At 39.2% G+C, this 16,534-nt stretch overlaps 1 protein-coding gene across 3 annotated transcripts in view; it reads right to left on the bottom strand.

Moving 5' to 3' along the window:
• LOC131044140 (uncharacterized) overlaps positions 1 to 16,534 on the bottom strand; it is a 59,560-nt gene that overhangs the window by 26,777 nt on the left and 16,249 nt on the right. Inside the window, exon 2 of one of the 3 annotated variants that reach the window (XM_057977417.2) lies at positions 11,262 to 11,312. The exons of the other annotated variants lie outside the window; for them this stretch is intronic. The gene's annotated coding sequence lies outside the window, so the exon portion shown is untranslated. The remainder of the gene's footprint in view (positions 1 to 11,261; positions 11,313 to 16,534) is intronic. 3 annotated transcript variants of the gene reach the window in all.

Raw genomic sequence — 16,534 nt, 5'->3', positions numbered from 1 at the left:
TCCATTTTGATTTAAGTTTGAAGATATTCATCAATCCTCCAATATTCCCTTTCAAAAACTTTCCATTTTGAATTAATATCTCAATAATTTTCCAATATTCCTTCAATATTCTTTTCCTCAAAAAAAACTTTCCACTTTGGATTTATTTTGAAGATATTCAATAATCCCTAGATATTTTCTTCATTTTGGATTTAATTTTGAAATTTCTGTGGATTTTGTGACATCATGTTGACTTTGTTTGACCTTCCATGTGTAGGTGGATTTTTCGAATTTTATCTCCATCTTCTTCAAATTTTGGCAGACTTTGGATACCTCTCCAAGGTATGGCGGACTTTAGGCATCTCTCCTAGCCTATGGCGAACTTTGAAGGTTGCTCCCAACACTTGGCAAGCTTGGGCGGACTTTGTTGTTAGCTCCCACATGACCTCTCTAGCCTATGGCGGACTTTAGGCTAGGCTCCTCCATCACTTGGCATGCTTGGGCGGACCTTGTTGTTAGCTCCCACATGACCTCCAAATGCATGGCGGACTTTGGCTAAGGCACCTTCATGGCCTCCATTAAGGTGAAAATTTGGCTAAGGCATTGGGGCGGACTTTGAAGGTCCCTCTTCATGACTCTCCTAAGGCATGGCAGACTTTGGTGTCTTCTCCATCTTGGGCGGACTTCTAGCGCTTCTCCTCATTGGGCGGACTTTGGAGAGTGCTCCCACATGCTTGGGCGGACTTTGGTCACTCCTCCTCCTTAGCCTCCAACCTTGGCGGACTTTAAACTTGGCACCTCCTACCTTGCTCTCTTACTTTGGCGGACTTGGGAGAGGGCTCCATCATGACCTCCATCTGGCGTGGCGGACTTTGGCTAAGGCACCTTCATGGCCTCCATTGTTGATGTTATTTGGCTAAGGCATTGGGGCGGACTTTGAAGTTAGCTCCCACATGTCCCCTTTAGCCTTGGCGGACTTTAGACTTGGCACCCACATGACCCCTTTAGCCTTGGTGGACTTTAGACTTGGCACCCACATGACCCCTTTAGCCTTGGCAGACTTTGAGGTGTGCGCCTTCATGGCCTCCATCAAGGTGAAAATTTGGCTAAGGCATTGGGGCGGACTTTGAAGGTCCCTCTTCATGACTCTCCTAAGGCATGGCGGACTTTGGCCTTAGCTCCCACATGACCTCTCTAGCCCTTGGGCGGACTTTAGGCATCCCTCCTCTTGCTTGGGCGGACTTTGGTGGTGCTGGCCATCATGGCCTCTTCAACACATGGCGGACTTCTGGCTTGGCACCCATGTGACCCCCAAAGGCATGGCGGACTTTGAGGTGAGCACCCATGTGACCTCCCAAGACATGGCGGACTTCAAGGTGAGCACCCACACAGCCTTCTAAGGCATGGCGGACTTCAGGCAAGGCTCCTTCATGGCCTCTCTTGCATCGTGGTGGGGTTTGAACCTGCAAAAATACTTCAAAACCCTTGTTAGCCAGACTTAGAATAATTTTCAGAGAAACTTCAAAATTTCACAGTTTAATCTAATTTAACCGGATTAACTTGAAATTTGAAATCCATGCTTAGGTGGATCATCTGAAGCAACAAAAAGCCTAAAATCTAGGGATTTAGCTTTTTAGATCGAAACTTGGAATTTTCAAGTTCCGGTCAAAGTTGGTCAGTGGTACAAGTGTAAACCCTAGGTTTGCATCCCGAAAAAGCAAAAAGCCTAAAATCTAGGGATTTAGCTTTTTTAGGTCAAAACTTGGAATTTTCAAGTTCCGGTCGAAGCTGGTCAATGGTACAAGTGTAAACCCTAGGTTTGCATCCCGAAAAAGCAAAAAAGCTTAAAATCTAGGGATTTAGCTTTTTTAGGTCAAAACTTGGAATTTTTGAGTTCCGGTCGAAGCTGGACAATGGTACAAGTGTAAACCCTAGGTTTGCATCCCGAAAAAGCAAAAAGCCTAAAATCTAGGGATTTAGCTTTTTTAGGTCAAAACTTGGAATTTTCAAGTTCCGATCGAAGCTGGTCAATGGTACAAGTGTAAACCCTAGGTTTGCATCTCGAAAAAGCCAAAAGCAGACATCCCTAAAAAATAGGAAAAACTTTCTAAAAATAGCCATACCGGGGATCGGCTGAAAATGCCAAAAACGAAACTTCCTAAAAAATAGGAAAAAGCAAAAAAGCAAACTTTCTAAAAATAGAAAGTTGTCCAAATTCGTCCAAATCGATTGCGATCTTCGTCCTTTGGCCTTTCTAAGCACTCTGGTGGTGTTCACATTTCGGAATCACATAACTTGCAAAAACTAATTTTCAATCGTCAAGGCCTGAAATGCTCTGAACTGGACAAGGCTCGGTGAAACTGCAGCAAAAAGGTCACAAGACGCTAACAAAACCCTAGAAAGCAGGAAAATCAGAGGGTCCCCAGTAGCAATGGGGCGATGTGTGAAAAAGGTCACAACACAAAGCAAGAAAGAACTTTGATCCATTCCATAAGATGAAAAAGGTAGAAGGGATGACATTTGAGCACAGAGCTGATTTGGAAGATTATTGGGCTAACGCAGCCAATAGTTTCGAAATCAGGATAAGATTTTGGTCAAGGATTCCCTTGAGCATGGTGAGAGAAACAAAAGTATTCAGAGTTGTTGATCAAATAGAAGACAGTCTTGAGCTTCAGCAGTCGGGCTTTGAGAAGATGAGGAATGAGCCACTGACCTTGGTTGATTGGTCAGAAGGAGAGAAATCAGATTTCGCAGACCTCATGAGATCAGTGGTCGAATACTCCAAGTGGTGGACATCTGAGAAGATGAAACAATTGAAGTCCAAAGGTGTTGTCCTGACTTATGATTTAATGGGAATAGATGACTCTCTGACCTCCAACCCTTGTATCTTTGCAGGCAATGCTCGGAATCCAGAGAGTGTTGGGTCCCGAAAAAGGAAGGAATTAGTTGAAGCTTTGGAAAGGCCAAGGGAAAGAAAGTCGTTGGGGAGAGACGTGAGTCCAACGAAGGCCATTCCATTCTAAGTGCCGCATCTATTGTGCCTGACCAGAATGCAGTTGAAAAGCAAGAGATGGACACAGATATGGGGAATAATGAAGTGAGAGTGCCTTCTCCTTCGATCGAAGAAATAATGAGAGAAGTTGTCCAAAGCCCAGACAAGGAACAAGTTTTAAATGCAGCCACAGAAGTTGAAGAGCCTGAGCCCCCAGTAGTTTTCCTTGACGGTATAGTTATCGAACCAGGAGGGACATATGATGGATTTGATCAAAATACTGTGGAGCAGTCAACCATTCCTGATTGGTTGAGAGAAAGGATAAGGGCTAAGGTTCCTAATGAAACTCATTCTGAAGAGAATACAGCAACATTTCTGGCAAAGGTGAACGAACCAGTCGTAGTTAAGCCACCTAAGCCAGCTAGAAAATTCTCTTTGATTCAGAGGGATAGTGCAGGGTTTAGGACAGTTCAGATAGCTGTACCAAAAAAAGGAAAAACTCGGGACAATATTGCCTCGGAGGATTATAAGATTACTACTGTAGAATTGGGTAAGCCTACTCAGGACCAAGAAGTCCAGTACTTTGACGACTCTTGCAATGCCCTCAAGGCAAGGCTAGCCAAGGAGAAGGAGAAAAGAAAGAAGGTTGAGGAAGAGAATCAACAGTGGAGGAAATATGTTCTCCATCTAACTAGGCCACTCAACCATGAGATACTAGTCACCCCTCTGCAACCTCTTCGGCAAGAATCAATGAAAGATTACGAGGCCATGAAGGGCACATTCATGCAGGCTAAGGAATGGATCTCAAATGCTTCGGCACGTGCTGACAGTATCAGCTCATGAGTCGGCTTCTTCATTGGTCAACCGAATTCAGGACTTAGCTGCAAATTGGGAAGATGTTGAAGAAATCCAAGATGAAATACTTCCACAATTGAGGGTTATCTGAGGTCTGTCAAAACGAAGCTTGGTAGATGCAGGTGTCATACAGGCTGGGGATAGGTATGACTTTAACACTTGGTATTATGCTTTGGTCACCAGGATTGAAGTCTTGAAGAAATCCAAACTAAGTGTTTTGAGACAAAGGAAAGTGTCAGAGAAATTTTGAGTAAGGTGTTTCATGTAGCATCAGAGATCTGGAAGAAAGAGGGTATACGAGAAAAACAACTGCAGGCAAAGAACTTGAGAGCCAGAATTCAATCGAGCTTTTTCAAAGACTCGGGGATGATTGATAAGGGCAATCTCTCAAGGATTGCAAGTTTTCTCCTCATTGACGAGAACTTTCTTGTCTAGGCAGTCGAGTGGGAAGGCATCCTCACCACGTGTACTGATGATGTGGACATCGTCGACTTCCAGATTAATAACCTGCCAAGTGTCACTATGGAAGAGGTTAGGCTCATCGTGTCCAGATACATTGAATCTGCAAAAGAGGAAACTGGACACTCACCTCAGTGACAATAGCAGTTGTGCCACTTGTTATGTTCTCATTCTTTCAAACTAATAGAGTCTTGGGAAACCCTAATTAGGGTTTATGACTTTCAATCTGGGCCCTTGATCACTGTTTGATCTCGGTCATTCATTGATTTTTGAAAAACTATATAAGGCTACCTCCTCTCATTTGGAAGGTGTGAGGTTTTTGATATATTGTTGCGTGAAAGTCATATTTTCAAATAATATATTGCATGTGCGCTTTCTCTTAAGGCTTTGTAATCTCTGGTGATTGAGTGATTAGCATGGTTTCAATTTCCTCAACACTTTAGTTAAAGTTAATTTAGATTTGCTTTCATGTTGTTAGAATTGAATGAAGGATTTGATAAGTGTTAATTGACGATGTATCTCTGCTCATACTTTTGGTGAATGGATGATTTCCATCCCACTATGCAAAGTTAGTCTGAGCCTATCCTTCGTGCATGCCAACATTCCGATCATAATCACAACCCGTTGAAGATTGCACCCGCTTTGTGTAGTTGTCCTCAGTGTGGTGAAGCAAAGTGCGGTTCCCCGAGAGCACCCAGTTAATACCGTCTTCGGAATTTGTAGGATTAGATCAGCTTTCTGAAACCCTATCTCTTTTTCCCTATTTGAAAGTCTAAATCCCGAAAAAATCCAAGAAAAGAAAGAGCCTAAAATTGATAAATCTAAGTCCAGAAGCTTGAAAAGACATTCATAAACGTAAGTCCCCCTTGAGATTTTCAGCAAACACTACCCGAGTAGCTATCCCACTAAAGTCGCTTATTCGCACATATAGACCTTGGAATCAGTAAAGATTTTTCAGGAGAGGATAGAATACCTTCCAGTATCTTATTCTAATGTTTGGTAGATGATAAAACAGACAGCAACACTACTCTACACGCATGGGCTACATCTGTCACTACTTGGACCACATTTTGTGGCCCAACCTCCTCGATAGCCTCCCTGAGGACCTGAAACTAAAAATCAGCATCTTTGTGATGCCCTATACAATCAACTGCTCTAAGGAAGCATGGGCCCTCTGCACATGTGACCATGATGTTGATGAATGGACGATGGCTAATGTTTGTCCAGAAATATTGATCTTGGAATAGCTCTTATCCAAGATCATGGTTCTCAATTTCGTCTCACCTAGTGGCACAAATGATGGTCTTCCCTTCACCACCATAGACATCATCTCCCTATAATACGGAGACCGTGCAGCATGAAATGGGATGCCATTAGCAAAGAAGAACCTGCCAATGGACTCATCTATTTCATCCTTCAACTGCACATTAAACAAATCAGCTATGAGGTTACTCTGCATCTTGCGTTTCCTTGTTCCCTTAGCCTCTCATGATTGGGGCAGGGCACTAGAAGTGGAAGTGGGTGAAGGTCTAAACATCATTCCTTTTGTCTGCGATGTATGAGAAGTGTGTTGCACTTCTGGCTCAGTTGAAGGGCTGCCCTAGCAGACAAAGTAGTAGGGACTAAAACTTCTCTATCATCTGGAATGCCCCAAAGCTTATCCATCGCAATTTTGTACTCTATATTTTTAGGTTCTGCCAAAAACTTACAATGGTCCACACCTTTTCCTTTCCAAAAAAGGAAGTGTGCATTCACTCTAGTGATGCTACCAAACCATGCAACCCCACAAATGTTGCACTACCACTTCTTTGTTCCCCCACCTGTATGAGATGTGCCTTGTACTCTTGAAGCAAACTGTCTCAGAGGAGATTTAGAATCGTAAGCACCCCTAGCATACTGTGCCAACAACTCTAAAAGGCAACCTGTACTAGCTGCTGCACTAGCCATGGAACTAGATTGGGCTCCAAGATCAACCCCATGGTGACCCCCTCAGCCTCAAGTTCAAAATCTGAATCATTTTCACTATAAAAATGGATTTCCATCTCATCCTCACTCATGTCATAGGAGCTCATTGTGATAGTGACACTGCATTTCACAAAATAAAAATAAAAATAAATTCAGCCTAGTTTAACAAATTGAAATACAAATTTGAAATTTCAATTTTGAAAACAAGTTACAAAATTTATAATTTACAATGTTATATTTATTATTATTCATCATTTTGCCCTCAAGATTCAAATTATAATAAATATAAAATTGTAAATTATAAATTTTGTAAGTTGTTTTCAAAATTGGAATTTCAAATTTGTATTTCAATTTGTTAAACTAGGCTGAATTTATTTTTATTTTTATTTTGTGAAATGCAGTGTCACTATCACAATGAGCTCCTATGACATGAGTGAGGATGAGATGGAAATCCATTCTTATAGTGAAAATGATTCAGATTTTGAACTTGAGGCTGAGGGGGGTCACCATGGGGTTGATCTTGGAGCCCAATCTAGTTGCCCTCAAGATTCAACATCAAATCTGATTTTGAAATGAATTAAAAAAAAACAAGTTTAAACAAACAAAGAATTGAAAATCAGAAAATAAAACAAACAAAAAACAAAAAAAATCCTACCTTGTGCTTGAAAAATCTCTCCAAAATGTTGTAGAATCCTCTTCCTCCTCTTCTTCTTGCTCCTTTCACTCCTCTCACACTTGCACTCACTCTTTTCACTCCTTCAATTAGACTTCACCAAGTTTTTTCTCCTCTTCAACTTGCTGGAAAAAAAATCAGACTTAGAAATGTGAATGAAATCATCAAATTTGGTGGTTTTGTGTTGTATTGGGGGAAGGGGTGGGGCCCACGTCAAATTAGGGTTACCCCCCAACCCCCAAAATAGCTCTTTTTTTTAAATAAATTTTTTTATTGCTTTTTACGGCTGGGCGACGGGAGACTTCTGGACGTCTCCCTACCCCTCGAGTTACATCTGGGCCTCTCCCAAGGATTCTTGGAGACACCGAGACATCTCCCAATGAGACTTGGAGACATCTTGGCGTCTCCAAGAAGAGACGTTTCCCCGTCTCTAGCGGAGCACCGGTGGCGGTGGCAGGACGGTGGGAGATGCCACATCCTCGTTTCCCTGTCCCAGAAACATCCCCGTCTTGGAAACACGGGTCAAAAGGGGGGGAACTTGTTTCCGTGGAACATTGATATTAATGCCATTCATATCTGACAAACTCTTTGTTATGATACTCAACCAAACTGCACTCGATCTAGAATTGAGCAATAACACTAATGGGTCCCATAACTTTGATAATAATCCGTTCACTATATAATCAAAGATTTAAATTGAAGTCAACATTGATATTGTCGTCCATATATATCCATTCAAAGAAAATAATAAAGTCACCAAGATTAATAAATCACTTTCCAAATTAAATTATCAGATTTGAGCAAGCATATAGGCACCTCCTGTAAACCTCTCTTATTCTCCACAAATCATCTTTGAATACCATTTTTAGAATAATAAACTAATATTCCTATTTATACACAATATTCTGAAAAAGCAATAAGAAAGACCACTAAATATTGAATCATTTATTTTCTAAAATTCGTCATCATTGAAGACTTTACGAATTTCACCATTAAGCCCAAGTGTAGATCTTGAAATGAATCCACCCACAATTGATTGGGTTTTAGCCCAACCAACCTCCAAACACAGGGATTTCGATCCTCGGGGTCTATAAAAGCAAAACCTCTCCATATTCTTTTAAATCAATTTCCTGTATATGCCATCCTCTTCTTCCACCACCTTTCATAATAAGTTATTTGAGAACCATTTCAAAATATTAAATTAAAATAATTATAAAGTGACTTTTATAATAATATCATTTTAACTACTAAAGCCACTTATATTAACTAATTAATTAAATATTAATTGTCTTATTTTAAGACAATAATAAATTAATTAATTAATTATTTATCTTTAGCACTAGCCAAAACAAGACATTAAAAGTCCTCCCACCTCGAGATTGCTTGCCCTCAAGCAATCAACATCTATAGAAGAATTCCCATGTATTGTACCAAACTCTAAGGTCCTATATCAATCTAGGAGGCCTCTATAAGCTGCTAAGAAAAACCTTCTACTGCAACCTATTTGTATTACTTACCACCTTATTTCTCTTGAAAATAAACTTAATAACCCTCAGCTAATTCACCATCCGCCGCCACCTAGCCTTATTTATGCATGCACAAGTTTAGGAGCTCCTATCTCCCCCAGCGTGGCCACTTATGCATGCACATGTTTAGACTTTGGCTAACCCGGCTTGGTTTCCAGGGTATGTATTCCCCATGAGCAAAACCCCCAAGAGTAGAACATAGTACTTGGCAGGGTGAACAACAATAGGAAGTGTTATTCCCCTACACGAAGTTATTCCCCCGAACCATAGGAGTGTCGATACTAGTAGATAAGGGTAAAGGGCTTCCTGTTCAAGGGTTATAAAGTATCTTAGTTTTATTTGATTTCCACTGTGCCACTCTGATTTCAGTAAGGAGTGCAAATATCAGATGATGAAGGTGCAGCGTACAACAATCATCATCACCAGAGTATGCTTCACCTAACAGGAACAACACCTCCATCCTCTGCGCCATTCTTGTCCTCGGGAAGCTGTCTATCAGAGCTCTCAATACTAGCACCTTCCATCTATCATGAACTCTAACTCCCTCATCTGAATGTTCGTACCATACTAAGCAAGCAACTACAACCACTATACTCCAAGAAAGACAACATCTATCTCACCTAGTCCCACCACATAGAAGTCATCCGTCACTGTGTATTCATCTATCGAATACTCAACTGTGAGACTTTCGTAGTACAATTCATTATGGATCTCTCAACCACCATGACCTTGAATTCTGAAATGTCCTCAACATGCAATCCATTCCCCACTACCAAGTTGTTATTGATAAAACTATGAGTTGCCCTATTGTCAATCAGGCAAGGAATAAATTGTTCCCCTAAAATCCCTCTCACATGGAAAGGATGTTATTAGGGACTCCTAATGGAAAAGCAAGAGTCCCATGTGTCATGTCACCTATACGATTAACTTTGTGTTGCTTGTACTCACCTTCCAAACTAGTGTCTGCTACCTCCTCATCCAAGTTGAAAGTGACCTCTATGTAATGTACTTCGCCTTTCCTAATGCACCTGTGACTAGGCTCCGATGGTTCCCTAAAAGAGAAACAAAACTTCTTCCTCCTCAACTCATTCCACAACTCAAAATCTAACTTAGGTTGCATAGGCTTAGGTGGAATGGAAGATCTTATCTTGGACTTATCTTCAAGCTTATTGTTCTTGAAGTTCTTCTGCGATTGTGTAGGTCGTGTAGGAGATGTTGATTCAAGATCAAGTGCCATTTGTATTACGTCTTGTAACATCCTAGGCTTCAAATCCTTCACTAGTCCTCGCAAATTACAATGCAAACCCTCAATGAATACCATGACCAATCTCCTTTTCGATATATCAAGAACCATGACTACTACCTTCTAATACTCATTGATGTAACTATCCACATAACCAACCTATTCAATCGACGCCAATTCTCTATATTACACCTCCACATCCTTTCAATCAAACCAAACAATCAATTTGCTGCTAAACTCCTCATAGAAGTGAATCAATCCATGGTTTTGAGCTAAGTCACAGGGTTCGCCAATCTTTTAGTCTGAGATTCGGAATTCGGTGAACCCATAAAAATAAAAACATTTTAAAATTCCAAAAGTTCACCACTAGTTCATAACATGTGACTTTTTCATTTTTTTTAATATATTTTCATCGGGTGCATTTTAGGGTTTCCAGCATATTTTTAAAAAATAATCTGCGATTTTCGCGTAAAAAGCATGAGTCATTTGAGCTTTGAAAGTTACGACTAGGGCAAAAAAATTTGCAATCAATTGCAAGCATTTCGTAGAAGTTTGGCAAGTTGTTTGCAAGCATTTTGCTTCAGCCACTGAAGACGTCCATCGCTATTCAACTTCACGTTTGTGCCCGACGGCCCGCCTTTGTTCGTGCTCGTTGTTGCCTGCGTTTGTGCTCGTCCAGTCGCACTTGTGTTTGTTTTGCCACCATTAGAGTGTTCTACTGAGTGCCGCCATTGGATTGTTTTGTGGCCATTGAAGCTCCCAGGTAGGTCGTTGAAAACTTATGTGTATTTTTTATTTGTTTGTGTATGTATTTTTTATTTGTTTTTGTTTTTATTTGTTTTTGTATTTTATGATTTGTCTTTTCAAATTTATTTTAATATCCTTTTTAATGTGCAAGTTTTTCTTTTTACTATTTTTTATTTTGTTTTATTAATATATATTTTTGTTTTATGTTTTGAAAAATATATATATTCAGTTTTTTTATCTGGCAAATAAAATAGAGTTTTTTATTTTTTTTATTTTTTATTTTGTTTTTTTAATATCCTTTTTAATCTGTCAAATACAATAAATATAGAGTTTTATTTTTAATTTTTTTATTTTATTTTGTAAAATTAAAATAAAAATTAATATATTTTTGTTTTATGTTTTAAAAGATATATATTCAGCTTTTCTATCTGTCAAATAAAGTAAAATAAAGTTCTTTATTTTTACTATTTTCTATTTTTTGTAAAATTAAAATAAAAATTAATATAATTTTGTTTTACGTTTTACAAGATATATATATTCAATGTTGTGTTTATGTTTATTGAAATAATATCCATTTTCTTTTTAAGAGTCAACTAAAAATTTCATATATTTTGTTTTGATGTTTTTTAAATAGAATGTAGTTAATAATTTAAATATTAAATATTGTTTTTCTTTTGAAACATACGAATTGCAATAAAATGCCTACTAAAATATCAGATTCTGAAGTATGGAAATATGTGACACATGATGGTAATGATCTCTTTTGTACCAAATGTAAGAAACCTTTCACTGGAAGTTTAACAAGAGCAAGAGACCACTTACTTGGGATCAGTGGGGGTGCAGAAGGAGGTGTTACTGCATGTCCAAAAGTGACTGCACAAATGAGAGCTGCTTTAGAGAGAGAACAATCCTCTCCGATTGTAGGAATGATCAAGAAGACAAAAAAAACAAAGAATTCAAGAGGGTGTGTCTAGATTCACATCTATCTCTTCCTTTTCCAATTTAGCCAAGGCTACAGGTGCATCAATAGGAAGTGGAACACTGAACAACTTTTGGAAACCAGTAGAGAAACAACAAGTGGATGATGCATTGGTTGTTTTGTTTTATTCAAGTGTTATTCCATTCAACGTGGCAAGAAATCCTCATCCTTGTAATGCAATTCAGAAAGTTGCAAAGTTTGGCAAAGGGTACACACCTGCATCTTCAAAGGCTTTCAGAACAACTCTTTTAGAGCGGTCAAAAGATAGAGTGACAGCAAAGTTAGCTGAGGTCAAAGCTTCTTGGAAAGTAATAGGTTGCACCATATTGAGTGATGGATGGTCTGATATATGTCAAAGGCCATTGATTAATTTTTTAGTAGCTTGCCCTAAAGGTGTTGTCTTCTTGAAAGTGACTGATAGCATGAACCATAAGAAAACTTCAGAATATATTTTTCAGATACTAGAGGAAGCCATTCTTGAAGTAGGGGTAGAAAATGTGTTTCTAGTGGTTACTAATAGTGCAGCGAATTGTGTGGGAGCTAGGAAGCTGATTGTAGAGAAGTATCCATAGATATATTGGAGCCCATGTGCAGCCCATTGTCTAGATTTGTTGCTTCATGACTTGGCTAAATTCCCATGGATACATGAAGCAATCCTTAGAGGGAGAGCAGTGGCAAATTTCATTAGTAATCACCATCTCACATTAAGTCTTTACAAGCAACATGCATCCAAGGAGTTGTTGAGGCCTTGTGACACAAGGTTTGCTTCATTTTATATCACTTTGAAAAGAGTGATTGAAGAGAAAGCAGCATTGAGATTGGTTGTTTGTTCCAATGAGTGGGAAAGTTCAACACTTTCTAAAAGTGCTAAGGGGGAAGAACATAGAGCAACCCATTTTGAGCAGCAACTTTTGGGAAAATGGAGCAAAAGTTTTGAAAATATGCGTGCCAATTGTTGATGTTCTTTGTATGGTGGATGGTGACACTCCTTGCCTTGGCATGCTTTATGAAAGCATGGACCATTGTAAGGAATCTATTCAAAGAGCACTAAATAATGTAGAAGCAGAGTACATGGAGATTTGGGAGACAGTTGATTCCAAATGGAAAATGATGCACACACCTTTACATGCAGCAGCATGATATTTGGAGCCAAAGTTATTTCGTATTGATAGACAAGGTGATCCTGAAATTATGTCGGGGCTTTATGAAGCCATTAGCAAGTTTGAACGAGATAGAACATCTGTAGGTCTAATCAGAGACAAAAGGTTGGAAATACAAGAGAGTGGAAGGGTTGTTTGGAATAGAAGCAGCCCAAGATGATATGACACGAGATGAGGTACTTGGCTATAGATGGTGGATGAGCTATAGAGCACAAACTTCTGAACTACAATGCTTTGTCATTTGATTATTGAGTCAGGGAGCGAGTTAATCAACTTGTGAGAGGAACTGGAGTTGCTTTGACCACATCCATTCCAAAAAGAGGAACATGTTGCTGTCCGGAAAGTTGGGAGATCTTGTCTACATTCAGAGCAGTTTAAAATTGTCCATGGATAGATCAGCAAATGACTCCACATCTTCTTCAGAACAACGAATTTCAAAAGACATTGTAACTGAAGTTGTAGATGAGCCTGACTTTGTGGATGATGAATTGGGCAGTGATACTGATGATGATGATGCTACAGCAGCAGCTCAGCCATGTGCTCTTGATGACCTGGAGCTTTTTTAAAGCTCTATAGTCTTGAATTTTGATCGTACCCTTTTTACTAAAAAACATCTTTGCAGTCTTGATGACTTGTAGCTTTTTTGAAGTTCTAAAGTCTCGACTTTTGATTGTATCTTTTTGATTAAAAAAACTCTTGACAATCATGATATCACATGTTTCTTATGGTTTATATTTTAAGAATGTTGCATCTTTCTATAATGATTTTAAATTTATTCTGCAATCTTAAGTATATTGATAGTTTATTGGATATATTACTAATATTTTTTAAAAAAATTATATAAGGCGAATTTGATGCCAAAAAAAAATTTCCAAACTTTTTGCCCTTGCCGAACTTCATCCAAATTCCATAACTGCTGAACTCGAACTCAAATTCGAACCTTGTGACTAGGGTTTTGAGTGACCCAACCATCTAAGTGTCAAGAAGGTGACTAACTTGTGAATCCAATCTCTAGCACTACTCTTTCCACTACCATCAAATGTAGGAAGAGTGAGTTTGTTTGTGGCTTGTTTTAGATCATTGTTTTGTTGTCTTGGTTTTTGTTCTTGCCTTGTTCTTCTACTTTCTCTTAGATGTCCCATATGCTAAGGGAAAGGTAAAACATCCTTAACAAGTTGGGAAGACCATCCACTCATCATGCACAGTCATAACGTTGTCTGCAAATGTTACCTCGTCATCCACATCAACAACCTCCTCTTCTACTTCATTCGTGGATAGGAAGGTAGGCAGTAATGGTCTATCTGTAGTGCGTGTACGAGTCATCTCTATACGTGGTGTACCAACTACACCATCATTATCTGCTTGCTCATGATTTTTTTCTCCTATGACCTGTTGATGAGTTTTTTATGAGAGTGCCTAACACAAATAAAGTTACCCAATGGTCACTTTACTCTCTCTTGATCAAAGTGCAATTGTATGCTAAGATTGCAATAAGTTCAGACAATCGACTCCAAGGTTCCTATATGCAACGGACGTGACTCAATTGGCCAATGTGATTGCTAGTAATCCAAGGGGACTGACGCACACATGGAGAAGATTAAACAATTTTGCAACTTGCAAGGGATTTACTCGCGAATGATTTATCAATGGGAAGCTCTTTTTATAAGACATTTTAGATTTAAATATGCTGAAAGTAAAAGGCAAGGGTTTAGGAAATCTATGTTAAACATAAGAACAAAGAGACAATGATTGCTTGGGTGAAACCAACCACACTTTACTTCGCCACTAGGAGACAACTACACAAAGGCGGTGCAATCTTCAAAGGTTGTGCAAAATATTTTTAGTACACCATCAACGAACAATGTCCACCCGATGATCGAAGTTAAGTTTCCATGTATAAAAGGCTCAAACTAACCTAACAAAGTTAATAACAATCAACTACTAACAAAAGGTATGAGCAAGGGTTTCACTACAAAACAATCTCATCAATCTCATTCATCTAAGTACTGAAAGAAAATCTACTCTAATGTGAAGAAAGCAAGACCATGCAAGTTGCAAAATAGAACAAGTATACACCATCAAATTGAACAATGTATTAAGTTACAGCTTCAACAACTTATCGCAACAATTTCAAAAGCAATCTCTCTTTTACAAATGAGGGGGGTCACCCCTTTATATAGGCTTCAAGCCTCAGGGACATGCAAATCCTAATTAGGGTTTTCCCTAAAAGATTCCCCACACATGATGCAACAAGGTGGGAATCAACAATATCCATTATGCCCATATACAATTAATACCATCCCATTACAATTGGTATCCATATGCATTATTTGCACCATTCCCTACTAAATTCGTCCAATATGCACTGAATATTCCTCCATGCAAAAATCGCCCAAAAATGCACCATCTTCTCCACACACGACGATTGCATGCCAAAAGAATCTGTAATAATGCCTTAAATGTGATGGCTACATGCAAAAAGATGCTCTATTAATTCAACATGCGTCGACTCGGTTGCAACTTGATCAAAATATTCCAGTAATAAATATGCCAATATGTCACTCATTCAAAAGATCCTCGTCCAAAAATGGACGACCATTATCTCGTTCATTAATCGCATAAGCAATGAATTTGGCGAAGATGGCCTCTAATTCAGCCACATAGACACTTGGCACACTCTATCCCGAACTCCATCAAGGGGATTTCTTCTTCACATTTGGAGAAAAACTTCTCCCATTCTACTACCACTTCCTATGTCCTCCGCATAGTGCTAGAAAATAAGGAAACATTTTCCAAGTGTGCCTTGGAAAATGATCCCACAAAGAAAAATTCATGCAACTGGGCCCTTAGGAAATTTACTGTCACTCCGCCCTCATTCAACTTCCTTGCAAATAATGTCTCAACTGCGTTGAGAATTTCCTCTTGTAACCCTATAATTAAGTCTTTCAAAGTTAAAGACTCCACGTTGAATCTTTTGTAGGCTTCCCTTCCAGTGCAGACGGCACAAAACCATTGTGGGAAGTCATGGATCTCGTTCTCTTGAATCACCTTCCCATCTATCAGTGTTTGCTTAGGAACCTTCATCAATGCCCTAAGTCACGGAATATTCAGGTACTGATAAATGTGTGCATCTTCCCACAAACTCTCCGCAACTTCTAGCCAGTTCAAGAGGGCAACAAGTCTAGAATTAAGGCTAGCCAGATTCAATGAATTTTCCAGTTGCAATGAAAACATCCTCCGCCCATTCCTTAGAATACTGGGCAATTTTCCTAATCTTTTCAGCAACATCAACGGATTCTTTAGGAAGAGAGAAAGGAGGAACAAAGGACGGATCTTCCCCCCTAAGTGAATGTTTGAAACTCTTGACATATTCGCATAAGGCTCTATTTTCACATTTCAACCTTCTACAAATTTTCTTCATCTTTTGCATTTTTTCTTTCATAGTCAAGGAAGATCCTTCAAATTCTTCCACCCCCTGTGTCATGGAAGCAAGCCCCAAATCAACTTCTCTCATTACATAATCATCTGGTGTGATTTCATTTCTATCCTTGCCCACTGCAGGCTCAGCTAAATGTAAAGTCCTAGATCCAAACTCATCTCTTGTGATTTTGGAAAACTTTCGGGCGACCTTCTTTTCCGCTAGTTTATCCATTCTTCTCAGAAGTTCTTCCAACTCCTGTGTTGGATCCACTTCCTTTCATGGTTCTCTTTTTAATCTATCTCTTAGCCAATCTAAAGCAGTTGTCGACTGATCCTAAATTTCCGTATGTACCTGCTGTTGTGAAGCTTCCTCCATTTCTCCAAGGATTGTTTCTATGAAACTATCCTAGTGTGGCTCTTCTGGATGGGAGGGAAGTTCTTGCCTTAGACCTCCTGGCTGAGTTGGCCTGTGTGAAGTGTTGATGCTAAGAACATCCTACGCAGGCGCACTATCAAGGAAATTTCTCTATGGTGGA

Source organism: Cryptomeria japonica, chromosome 6 (genome assembly GCF_030272615.1).
Source record: "Cryptomeria japonica chromosome 6, Sugi_1.0, whole genome shotgun sequence".
NCBI classification, from domain to species: Eukaryota; Viridiplantae; Streptophyta; class Pinopsida; order Cupressales; family Cupressaceae; genus Cryptomeria; species Cryptomeria japonica.
Note: the sequence above shows the minus strand (reverse complement) of the source record. Positions and strands in the feature narration are given on the sequence as shown.